Source organism: Salvia hispanica, chromosome 3, assembly GCF_029641045.1.
Source record: "Salvia hispanica isolate PSC_SH4W2 chromosome 3, Shi_PSC_v1, whole genome shotgun sequence".
Lineage (NCBI taxonomy): Eukaryota > Viridiplantae > Streptophyta > Magnoliopsida > Lamiales > Lamiaceae > Salvia > Salvia hispanica.
In genome coordinates, this window is record NC_142694.1 from 25,317,783 (window position 1) to 25,330,103 (window position 12,321).

A 12,321-nucleotide genomic window follows, 5' to 3' on the forward strand; every position below is an offset into this window, starting at 1 on the left:
GTGCAGGTTGAGCGGTGACGAGCGCGGTGGGTGTTGAGTACAAAAGTGAAGAAGATGTTTATCAAATGGTCGGAATATGTTGTGTCTTCATACATAGCATTATTCTACTCTCGAAATGCTTCCGCTAAATGTTGTTTCTTTTGAGTTCGTGTATTGTTGAGATAGTTTCATTTGGAGTTGTTGATTGTTGAAATGATACTCCGATTTTATTCGAGCTATTTCTATTATATCGAGATTTGGCCGAGTTTTGTTGTTTTCCCCTTTCTTCCCCGCTTCATTAATCCTCCCCTAGTCGCGATCAACCGTGTTTTCTATCCATAGAAAATGCGGGCGTGACAGTCTGCGTGCGGGCGCATGCGTTTAGTGCTTGAATTTTTTTTTTCTATCAATAATTACAAATTCTAATATTTTAGTTTTACTATAAAATTTTAAAAATTATAAAATTGAGATGATATTGAATAAAAATATAATACTCCTATAATATAACATGTATAATTTTGTTAAAATCTAAAATAAGCAGAAAAGGGAATGGAATGGAATGATCATTATTTGGCTAAATAGAAGGAATGGATACTCCCATTAGGAATGGAGCGGTAATTTCAAAAGGAACGGTGATTCCTATTGAAAGATAGGTAGGAGGATGGGATTGAAATGTGAGTGTGCGTGTTGTTTGTGTTCAGTGTGTGTGTGTATGTGTGTGTGCGCGCGCGAAGTGTGGTAAATGTGTGTGTGCAGTGTGTGCGCATGCATTGTGTGCATGTGTGCATGTGTGTAGTGTTTGAAATTTGTTTTTTCAATTATTACAAATTCTAATATTTTGTTTTACTATCAAATTTAAAAATTATAAAATTGAGATGATATTGAATTGAAATATAATACTCCTGTAATATAATATGTTGCATATAATTTTGTTAAAATCTAAAATAAGCAGAAAAGAGAATGGATTGGAATGATCATTATTTGGCTAAATTGAAGGAATGGATAATCCCATTGGGAATAGAACGGTAATTTTAAAAGGAACGGTGATTCCTAATGAAAAATAAGTAGGGACAAAGGGATTGAATTCAACTGAATTTGGGAACCTTAATATTTTAGTTTGAGGTGTTGTTAATATGTGCTAGGAGGTGGAAGGTTACGACTCACCACTTCGTGATGTGTGCGCTTGGAAGTAGGAAAACCATTTCATTCCCGCATTCCATTCCATCATACCAAGCATGACCTTACATTCATCCAATTTCGACTTTATATAATAGGCAAAGAATAGATTAAACATTCATCCAATTTCGTAAACAACATCTACAAAATTAAAACTCAGTTCCAACTTAACATTTTGGAGCGAAAGGCAGAATAAACAAGTCTCCGTTAGTTGTATTCACAATCTTGCACTCTTCATTTTCGCCTTTCGTTTGAGGTCTTTGTGCCACATCCCTTTTTCCTCTTTAGTCTATTATACTATTTCTGTCCACAACATGTGGTCATGTTTTTGATTTCGACATGCTCACCAAAATTAGTCTCTATCTATTTATGATAGATTTCACTCTTTAATAAGGTGGTCCCAAATTCCACTAATAACACTTAAATGACTCTTTATCTCAATCCCTTACTATACTATAAGCGCATGTTTGTTCATAGAATTTCATCCCCATATGAGTTAACTGTTGCATGTAGTCTTGGAAGGTCGTGGACGTGTAAAAGGTCATTTGTATTGAATTTTGGCCTCCATTTCGGTTGTCGTGTGATTGTCAACTGTATCTCAAATTAAGAATATTTTGGTGGAAAATAATTTGTAACAGTAGTTTTTTGGTGTTTAGCAAATGCTTTATTCAGTCGTTGAAAAAGAATAGTTATCTCCTTCTTCTTTATTCCATCTTTAATATTTCACCGTACCATAATTAGCATAAATCTACCAACAACATCAAATGTTCGTGATATGTGCATCTAGTATGTGATATTTGATGTTTCATCATTTTATTTTTACATGATTCGGGGACTAAAAACGCAGTTCTACAAACATGCTTAGTTTTTTGGAAATTTTTTGAAGTTGTTTAATTTTTTTGTTTTCAATGGAAAAGGAATTTTGCTGCATAAAGTGTAACTGAAAATGGTACTATTATTACACGCATGTATTTGGCAAGGGTATGTGCAGGAGACGACGGCTCTAAGCACGGACCTCTTCAACGATGCTACAACTTGCAGGGTGTGCTTCGACATTGTGTGCATGAACGTGCAAGAAGGGCGCAATCCGCGTTGTTAATACAGTCGGTATAGTTCCATTTTCCAATTAGTTTTTTGTTTTTTGGTTTGGGTGAAAAAAGTAGAGTGGATCTTGAAGGCGAAAACATTTCCATTCTCATTGAGGATTTCTTCTTCTTTTCCAAGACTCCAACGAGTTTCATTTTTTCGATTCTTCTGTAAAAAGACTCGTCTCCATGAATCAAGAAATATTCTTCCACAAATGCATAGATTTTAATCAAAATTCAAATTGAAAATGAGGTGGAAATACCCACCGAGATTCTTCGGATGGTGTTTGTAGAAGTGGTGAGCATCAATGTTCTTCACGAGCTTAGCCGGGAGAAGTTCACAGCCCACTTTTTTCAATAGATAGAATTGGATCAGCTCTTTGTTGGGCTCTTCTGATCCTTGCGACCGCCTACTCTTCTCAACCTGAATCCTGAACATAAATTTAAGACGAAAATTAATAAAATAATTAAAAATTAAATGAAAAAATGTTAATTGAGTAGTACCTCATGATTGTTGAGCACAGGTCCATTCTCCAATTTGTTCCTTCTGATCTGGGAGAGAAAAAGGCAGAATGGATCTTGAAGGCGATAGCGTTTCTATTCTCGTCCAAGATTTCCTCTTCTCTTCCAAGAGTTCTCCATGATCCAACATTTCCTTCTCCGACAAGTTTCATGTTGTCGATTCTTCCATGGAAATATTCATCTCCAAGGATTAAAAAGTACTCCCCAATACCCGCACCGAGCCATGAACTGCGAAGAAATTAAAATGATTAGAGGTATATATGATTCTGAATATGATAAATGAATGATTGAATCGAAATCCATACCAAGATTCCTCGGATGGTTCTCGTAGAAGTGGTGCGCAGTATGTTAGTCTGCGTAGTGTGTGTGTGTGTGCAGTGTGGGCAATATGTGTGTGTGTGTGTGCGCGCATGAAATTAAAAGGATATGACAATATTAACTCAAAATCACGAGATTTAATTTTGCGGGCAACTTTAGTTTCAACTTTATTACGCAAAGAATATGTATAATATGTATTCAATTTCGTAAACAACATCTACAAAATTAAAACCCAGTCTCAACATAACTTTTTGGAGTGAAAGACAAAATAAAAAGATCAGCGTAAGTTGTATTCACAATCTTACACTCTTCATTCTCTCCTTTCGGTCGAGGTCATTGTGCCGCATCCATTTTCCTCTTTAGTTTATTATAGTATTCCCGTCTACAACATATGGTCATGTTTTAACTCTCTCTCCAAACAATGACCCTCTTTATTCAGTTTATAGTGAGATACATGAAATGTTCGAAATTCAACCACTATTTATAGAGGTCAATGTCGTGTGGTTATTACTATAAGTTGTTAACCGTCGGGATAATTTGGGATGCTTTGTATGATACGTGAGTGAATCATTAACTACTACTTACAAAGGATAAATCGGTAACATTGGCATTGAAGTAAAATATTTAGTGTCTCCTAGGTATGGCGAAATGGAATAAGAAGAGAATGAAAAGGAGATAGTAATGTGACAATTTCATTCCGTTCTTGTGTTTGGCAAGTGCAAGGAATACAAAGTGAATGAAATTGATATTCCTTAATTGACTTTTTTACTATACTTGGTAAATATAAATAATATAGAAATGGAATGAAATAATAAACAATTAATCAGTGTGTGTATAGTATGTTAGTGTGCGCAATGTGTGTGTTCGGTGTGTGCTTGCGTGTGTGCGCTCGCACAATGTGTGTGTGCAGTGTGGGTAATATGTGTGTCTGTGTCCAGTGTGTGCGCATGAAATGGAAGGAGGACTACCATTCTATTCACTCATTCAATTCCATCATACCAAGCACGTGCGCTTGGTAAGGTTAAATTTTTTATATAGGGCTTGTTATTAACTTCACTGAACTTTGGTAAATATAGTAACAACAACTCATCACTACACCAGAAACAAATGAGCAAAAATGACATATTGAGACAATTACTGGCAGACGGAGGTGTAGTAGAATTCTCTAGAATTATGCAGTAAAATATCTAAATACTGAAGAATAATTTCCATTAGTTAAAATTATGAAAAAATTGAAATTTAAAAGTGGTTTGGACAATCTTATCATTTATCTAAAATCAATAAAATAAGTAGTGTACTCAGCGGAAAGTAGAGCCCTTTAATGTAGGGATAGGGTTTGTTATTATTGTCAACACAACTTAGTTCATTATTGTAAATTGAAACAAATAATTAATATCAAACACTAAACTATGCTTTCAAATTCTTGGGCTCTTCTGATCTTTGCGACCACTCACTCTTCTCTACCTAAATCCTGAACATAAATTTAAGAAGAAAAATAGTAAATAAATTAAAAATTAAATGAAAAAATGTTAATATAGTACCTCATGATTGTTGAGCACAGGAAAACGGTAAAGCTCCATTCTCCAATTTGTAATCATGGAGTTGGTAGATAAAAAGGCAGAATGGAATTTGAAGGCGATAACGTTTCTATTCTCGTCGAAGATTTCCTTTTCTCTTCCAAGAGTTCTCCATGATCCAACATTTCCTTCTGCGACTAGTTACATGTTGTCGACAAATTTCAGTTTCATGTAATTTACATATCATCAAACCAAACTAGCCCTATAACTAAACTAAAATGACTATATGTGCTAATAGAACAAAGGATAAATCGATAACTTTGTCATTGAAGAAAAATATTTAGGCCCTCCTTGGTATGAAGAAATAGAATAAGAAGAGAATGAAATGTAGATGAGAACGAAATGGAGATAGTAATGTGACAATTTCATTCTGGTTCTTGTGTTTGGTAAACGCAAGAACTACAAAATGAACGAAATTGATGTTCCTTAATTAATTTCATTCCTATACTTGGTAACTACAAGTAATATAGAAATGAAATGAAATAATAAACAATTAATCAGTGTGTGTGTGTGTGAAGTTTGTTAGTGTGCGCAGTAGTTGTATTTAGTGTGTGCGTGTGCACCCAATGTGTGTGTGCAGTGTGTGCGCATGAAATGGAAGTAAGAATACCATTCTATTCATTCATTCCATTCCATTATACAAAGAATGTGTGCTTGGTAAGGTTAAAAGGATGTGACAAAATTAACTCAAAATCACGATATTTAATTTTAAGGGCAACTTTATATTCACAATCTTACGGTCTTCATTCTCGCCTTTTTTGTCGAGGTCTTTGTGGCGCATCCCTTGTTCCTCTTTAATATTTTATACTCCCTCCGTCCTGCTTAAGATGACACGTTTTTCTTTTTTGTTTGTCCCAACTAAGATGACACATTTCCTTTTTTGGTAACTTTATCTCTCCAATTAATACACTCAACCACTTTTTCTCACTCCTATTAAAATATTCATCTTTCTTTATCTCTCTACTTTAATACTTACATCCACCTTCTCTCTCCAATTAAACACTTTAACCAATAACTCCTAAAACCCCGTGCAGGCTAAGCAATGTGTCATCTTAGCCGGGAGGGAGAGAGTAGTATTTATGTCTACAACATGTAGTCATGTTTTAACTCTCTCTCTCTCTCCAAACAATGGCCATTTTTATTAATAGTCCGTTTGGTTTGCCATATAATGGCATTTAGCTGATTCTAAATGTGAATAACTGGCGTTTGGTTTGCAATATAGCAAAACTGTCTGACCCGGCTAATTGATGAAGGCCCACTCAAAAAATGCTGAAATGCACATTTTACATTTCTGCTTCTACACCTCCGATAGCCAAAATGGATTCAATAAAGCAAATTTTTTAATGGGTCCATCCCTTTTCATGAGTAACACTATATGGCAAACCAAACTAACCCTAAGTTTATAGTGAGATACATGAAATGTTCGAAATTCAGCCACTATTTATATAGGTCAATGTCGTGTGGTTATTACTAAGAGTTGTTAACCGTTGGGATGAATCGAGATGCTTTATATGATATGTGAGTGTATCATTAATTACTCCTCCTTATTAAGTTGTTGAGTAACGATCGTATTCAATCCTCACATCGCCATGGATGCCATATTTGTATCAATAAAGAATGTATCGCCTTGTGGGTAATAAATATGATACATGTTTGTTTCTGTGAGGAGATTGACTATGACTATTGGGACACTCATCAACTGAATGCTCTCCATCAAATTGCAAGAATGAGTCAACAATGTATTTATAGGACGCAACAAAGATTAAGGTTGTAAGTGGACACATGAATCAATAAATTTTGTTGGGGACTATATTACTAGTATGTAATTTGGACTAGCATATCTAACGATATATCAAACAATGAAAAATCCTTTTCAAACTAGTACCAATTTTGTAACCAAACACCCAAAATTACTTGATTGGTTTCATTAATAAGTGTGTGTGTATGTGTGTGTATGTATCTTTGCGCGCGTACAATGTGGTAAATGTGTGTGCAGTGTGCGCGCATGCACTGTGTGTGTGCGTGCATGTGTGTCTGCCCACTAAAATTAGTCTCTGCCTATTTATGATAAATTTTATTTTCTAATAAGATTGGTGTCACGCCCGTATTTTCTAAGGATAGAAAACACGGTTGATCGCGACTAGGGGATGATTAAAGAAGCGGGGAAGAAAGGGGAAAACACACATCTTTGACCAAAAATATTTAAATACTTAAAATAACTTGGAAAACAACATAGTATCAATTCAACAAAGTACCAATTCTAAGAAATAAAGACTAGAAAGAAAACAATTTTGAAAAGAGTTAGGTTCTCAATACTAAAACAATTTTAAAGAAAAGACACCTAGCGGAAGCGTTCAAGACACGGAAAATGCCGAGTATGAAGACACGACATATCCAACAATATTAAGCCAAACAAAAATAATCCATGAATTCTGCTCAACATCCTCCACGCCCGTCGTCGCTCAATCTGCACATTAAGAAAAACAAATATGCAGGGCTGAGTACTTGATGCACTCGGTGGACACATGCCAAATCAGTTTGTCAAGCCATAACGAGTGATCTTGGGGGTTTTAATTGAAAAGAACCCAAGTCACTAAAATCATTTTCACATAAAATTCGGTTGCAACCATTTTCCATCCACATCACCATCACCATATCTGAACATACATGACAAGGAACGTGGCCACGAACCAAGTCACTAGACCGGCCAACTCCAATGAGATAGCGCACGATCTACTGGGTGTACACTAGTCCGAGCAGGGTTTGCGGCCCTACTGGGACCCGAATTCGATTAAACATACATGGCATAGCCACTTCAGATAGGTTCATTCAAACACAAAACATGGCAAGACAAACAATTTTCACCTCCTTTCACATAAAAATAGTATTTAGGACATAGTCCTTATTTAAAACGAAAGCCCACCTCAAAAGCTTAGCTCCTCCACAAACTTCCTGTCCCAACCTCAACAACGTGCAAAATTTCACCCTTTTCGAATTAACATAATATGCAAAAATCAGGCTTTGCTAAAAAAAAAGTTAATTAAGGACAATGCATGCATCCTATGTGTGTGAAAAAAAATTATCCCTCATTCACAAATAATAAAACAGACTCATCAATGAAGCACAAAATCCAATGATGGCCAACATTCTTGAACTCTCGGTTATTACTAAACATAGGCCAAGCGATTAAATTCTAGATCACATAAATTTGAATCACTTAATAAGATAATTAACCCAACACTAATCGGTCATCTCTATTAAACAAGAACTGAGGAAAAGAATAGCATTGGTCATTTAATATATTAGTCCCAACCAAACTCACGTACACATTATCCATATATCTACCGAAACTCACAACTAATTATATATATCACCCTATTAAATTAATTGGATAGTAGTGGTTCATAAAATATTAAAGTACCCAACAAAATAAATAAAGAAATCAAAATAAACAGTAGCCTATTCCTAAATCAGTACACGTATATACTCTCAAATCATCACAGAATGAATAAAAGAAATAATGTAACAATTAAAAGGAATTGTACTACCAAAAATACTCCCAGCCCAACTCGTCTTCCTCAAATTTCAATCAGCAAAACTCTTTCTCTCCCTACTGCTTAATTAAAAAAAATGAGAGAAAGAACACCCAGCACTATGCTCTCCCTAAAATTCTTGTCTCTATCTCCATGTTAACACAAAATCCAACACTGCATCCTCCATTCACAGCCCCTTTCAGTCACAGATAAGTTTTATCCACTTTTCCCCTTTCTAAACTTTTATTTCCAAATTTTAATTGTTCGATTCAATTATTTTGGGCAGACAGAATATTTCCAAGAATTCATATTAGAAAGAGATAAAGACAGACTTGCATGCTTGCAATGGCAGTAAAGATCGAACTTTAACAAGAAGGTAGCATTCAACAAGTTTTCCAATAATTTCAACAAATCTGATCTGTGGACTACTGTGGTGTATGAATTTATGGCATGGAATTGAAGAAAGGATATACCTTTAGAAAGAAAGAGAACAAATTGAGATTTGCAGGGAGATGGCTGTTTCACACGCTACTCGGTTTTGGATTCCTCTCAACTGTGAAAAAAGGAAAATATGGTGCTATGGATTTAATACCCAGAAAGTGATATACACAGAATGAAAGGGTAAGATTATACCTTAGTTGGAATGAATAAAACTCGTTAGCAACCAAGAGGAATTGAGATCACAGCTCTCTCGATTTCAAGCTGTAATATCATGGAATTGGCTACAAAATCAATATGATTATGCTAAGGTTTAATATTCATGAAATTGCGGAGAAAGATTACCTTATGGTGGAGGAAACAAAAAACAACGGCAGATAAAATGAAGCTGCATTGTGGAGGAATTTATAAAGAGAAGAATGGATTTTGGTTGGAGATTTTCAAGGGAGGTGGAGATATGGAAGAAACCGTTGGGTGATGGAATTGGAAGAATTATTTTGACCAAAAATTTTGACTGCAGAGTAGAATAATTAATTAATATTCTACTACTACGGAGTAGATAAAAGCTAGAATAAGCAAGATAAAAGTGATATGCCCAAATATTTGATTTAAAGTATTAATTAAATCATGGTGTTTTCTTTAAAGTACTATGGTGTTATTCCAAGTACTTAGACGAACGCCTAATTTTCTCATCGATGATTCTCACGTCAAACTCGCCGACTACTTTCACCACACGATTGCCCAACAACGATTCAAATCATTTAATATTTCCAAAAGCAACTAAATAAAACGATGACGATATTTTATTCAAAGATCTCATGCTCGATTCTCAACATAAAACTCCTCGTGAAAAGGTACCAAAAAGACGGGTGTTACAATTGGTCTCATTTTCCGCTTATAATACCACAACAAATAATTAAAAACTTTCATTTGTTAAATTTTATGAATAAATTGAATTTTAGAGTTGGTTTGGAGAATCTTATCATTTATGTAAAATCAAAAAAATAAAATAGTGTACTCGGTGAAAATAAAACCCTTTAACGTAGGGATAGGGTTTGTTATTAACATCACTAACCTTTGTACTCGATGAATGTAAACCCTTTAATGTAGGGATAGGGTTTGTTATTATCAAGACTAACCCTTTGTTCACTATAGCAACAACAACTCCTCATTAGACTAGAAACATTTTTGTATACTAAACTGAAACAAAAATTAATATTGTCAACCCTTTAACATTCTTCTGCTCCTCCGATCCTTGCCACCACCCAATCTTCTCTACCTAAAGCATAGAAACATATTTAAGAAGAAAATTAAAAAATTAAATTATAAATTATAAATTAAATGAATAATGTAAATATAGTACCTCTTTGTTTTAGGGAACAGGCAAACGGTATAGTTCCATTGTCCAATTTGTTCCTTTCGAATCGGGATAGAAAAAGATATAATGGATCTTGAAGGCGATAATGTTTCCATCTTTGTCGACTATTTCTTCTTCATTTCCCTGAGATCTCCAGGATCCAACATCACCTTCACCGATAAGTTACATGTTGATTATTCTACGGAAATATTCATCCCCATGGACCAAGAAATATTCGTCAAAGAGCTGCAACGAGTCATGTACTGCAAAGAATTCGAAATGATTAGAGGTAGATATTATTCCGAATATGATGAATGATTGAATGAATCGAAATCCGTACCTAGATCCTGAGGATGGTGCTGGTAAAAGTGGTGTGCATCGATCTCCTTCATTACGTTAGCTTGGAGAGGTTTGCAGCACACTATTTTGGAGAGATAGAATTGTATCTGCTCTACGCCGATTGGATCAAATCGCCAACCGGCCGGCAGATTGACCTCTCTCTCCACAGCCGAATGCTCTCTCCAAACAATGGCCATCTTAATTCAGTTTATAAGTGAGATACAAGAAATGTTAAAAATTTAGCCACTATTTATAGAGCTCAATGCCACTGTGAGTTGATTTCCGTTGGGACGATTAGTGTGAAATGTGAATGTTTCATTAATTACCACTTACTACTATTTTATATTTCATACATTCATAATAAATCAACAAACAGGATCCTATCATGTGTTAAGTGTGAAAATGTGTGAAGTGTGTGTGTGTGTATTTGCGCGCTTACAGTGCGGTAAATGTGTGTGTGCAGTGTGTGCGCATGCTCTGTCCGCGCGCGCGCATGTTTGCCTGCCCACAAAACTGAGTCTCTATCTATTTATGATAAATTTCATTTTCTAATAAGATTGGTCTCATTTTCCTCTTATAATACTATAATAAATAATTAAAAACTTTCATTTGTAAAATTTTAAGAATAAATCGAATTTTAGAGTTGGTTTGGAGAATCTTATCATTTATGTAAAATCAAGAAAATAAATTAATGTACTCGGTGAAAGTAAAACCCTTTTAATGTAGGGACAAGGTTTGTTACTATCAACACTAACCCTTTGTTCACTATAGTAACAACAACTCCTCATTAGACTAGAAACATTTTTGTATACTAAACTGAAACAAAGAATTAATATTGTCAACCCTTTAAAATTCTTCTGCTCCTCCGATCCTTGCCACCACCCAATATTCTCTACCTAAAGCATGGAAACAAATTTAAGAAGAAAATTAAAAAATTAAATTATAAATTATAAATTAAATAAATACTGTCAATATAGTACCTCTTCATTTTTGGGAAGGCAAACGGTATAGTTCCATTGTCCAATTTGTTCCTTTCAAATCAGGATAGAAAACGATATAATGGATCTTGAAGGCGATAATGTTTCCATCATTGTCGACCATTTCTTCTTCATTTCCCTGAGATCTCCAAGATCCAACATCACCTTCACCGATAAGTTACATGTTGTTGATTATTCTACGGAAATATTCATCCACATGGACCAAGAAATATTCGTCAAAGAGCTGCATCGAGTCATGTACTGCAAAGAATTCGAAATGATTAGAGGTATATATTATTCTGAATATGATAAATGAATGAATGAATTGAAATCTGTACCTAGATCCTGAGGATGGTGCTGGTAAAAGTGGTGTGCATCGATCACCTTCATTACGTTAGGCTAGAGAGGTTTGCAGCCCACTATTTTGGAGAGATAGAATTGTATCTGTTCTACGCCGTTTGGATCAAATCGCCAACCGGCCGACAGATTGACCTCTCTCTCCATAGCCGAATGCTCTCTCCAAACAATGGCCATCTTAATTCAGTTTATAAGTGAGATACAAGAAATGTTAAAAATTTAGCCACTATTTATAGAGCTCAATGCCACTGTGAGTTGATTTCCGTTGGGACGATTAGTGTGAAATGTGAATGTTTCATTAATTACCACTTACTACTATTTTATATTTCATACATTCATAATAAATCTACAAACAGGATCCTATCATGTGTTAAGTGTGAAGATGTGTGAAGTGTGTGTGTGTATTTGCGCGCTTACTGTGTGTGTGCAGTGTGTGCGCATGCACTGTATGCGCGCGCGCATGTGTGTCTACCCACCAAAATTAGTCTCTGTCTATTTATGATAAATTTCATTTTCTAATAAGATTGGTCTCCTTATCCGCTTATAATACTTCAAAAAATAATGAAAAACTTTCATTTGTAAGTTTTAAGAATAAATTGAATTTTAGAGTTGGTTTGGAGAATCTTATCATTTATGTAAAATCAAGAAAATAAACTAATGTAC

At 34.9% G+C, this 12,321-nt stretch overlaps 1 long non-coding RNA gene across 1 annotated transcript; it reads right to left on the reverse strand.

Moving 5' to 3' along the window:
• Positions 1–6,958: 6,958 nt before the first annotated feature.
• On the reverse strand, positions 6,959–7,640 carry LOC148930431 (uncharacterized). Its single transcript, XR_016136373.1, has 2 exons — positions 7,581–7,640; positions 6,959–7,124 (listed from the first exon to the last, which is right to left on the reverse strand). It is a non-coding gene; the product is annotated as an uncharacterized LOC148930431 (long non-coding RNA).
• Positions 7,641–12,321: the final 4,681 nt, after the last annotated feature.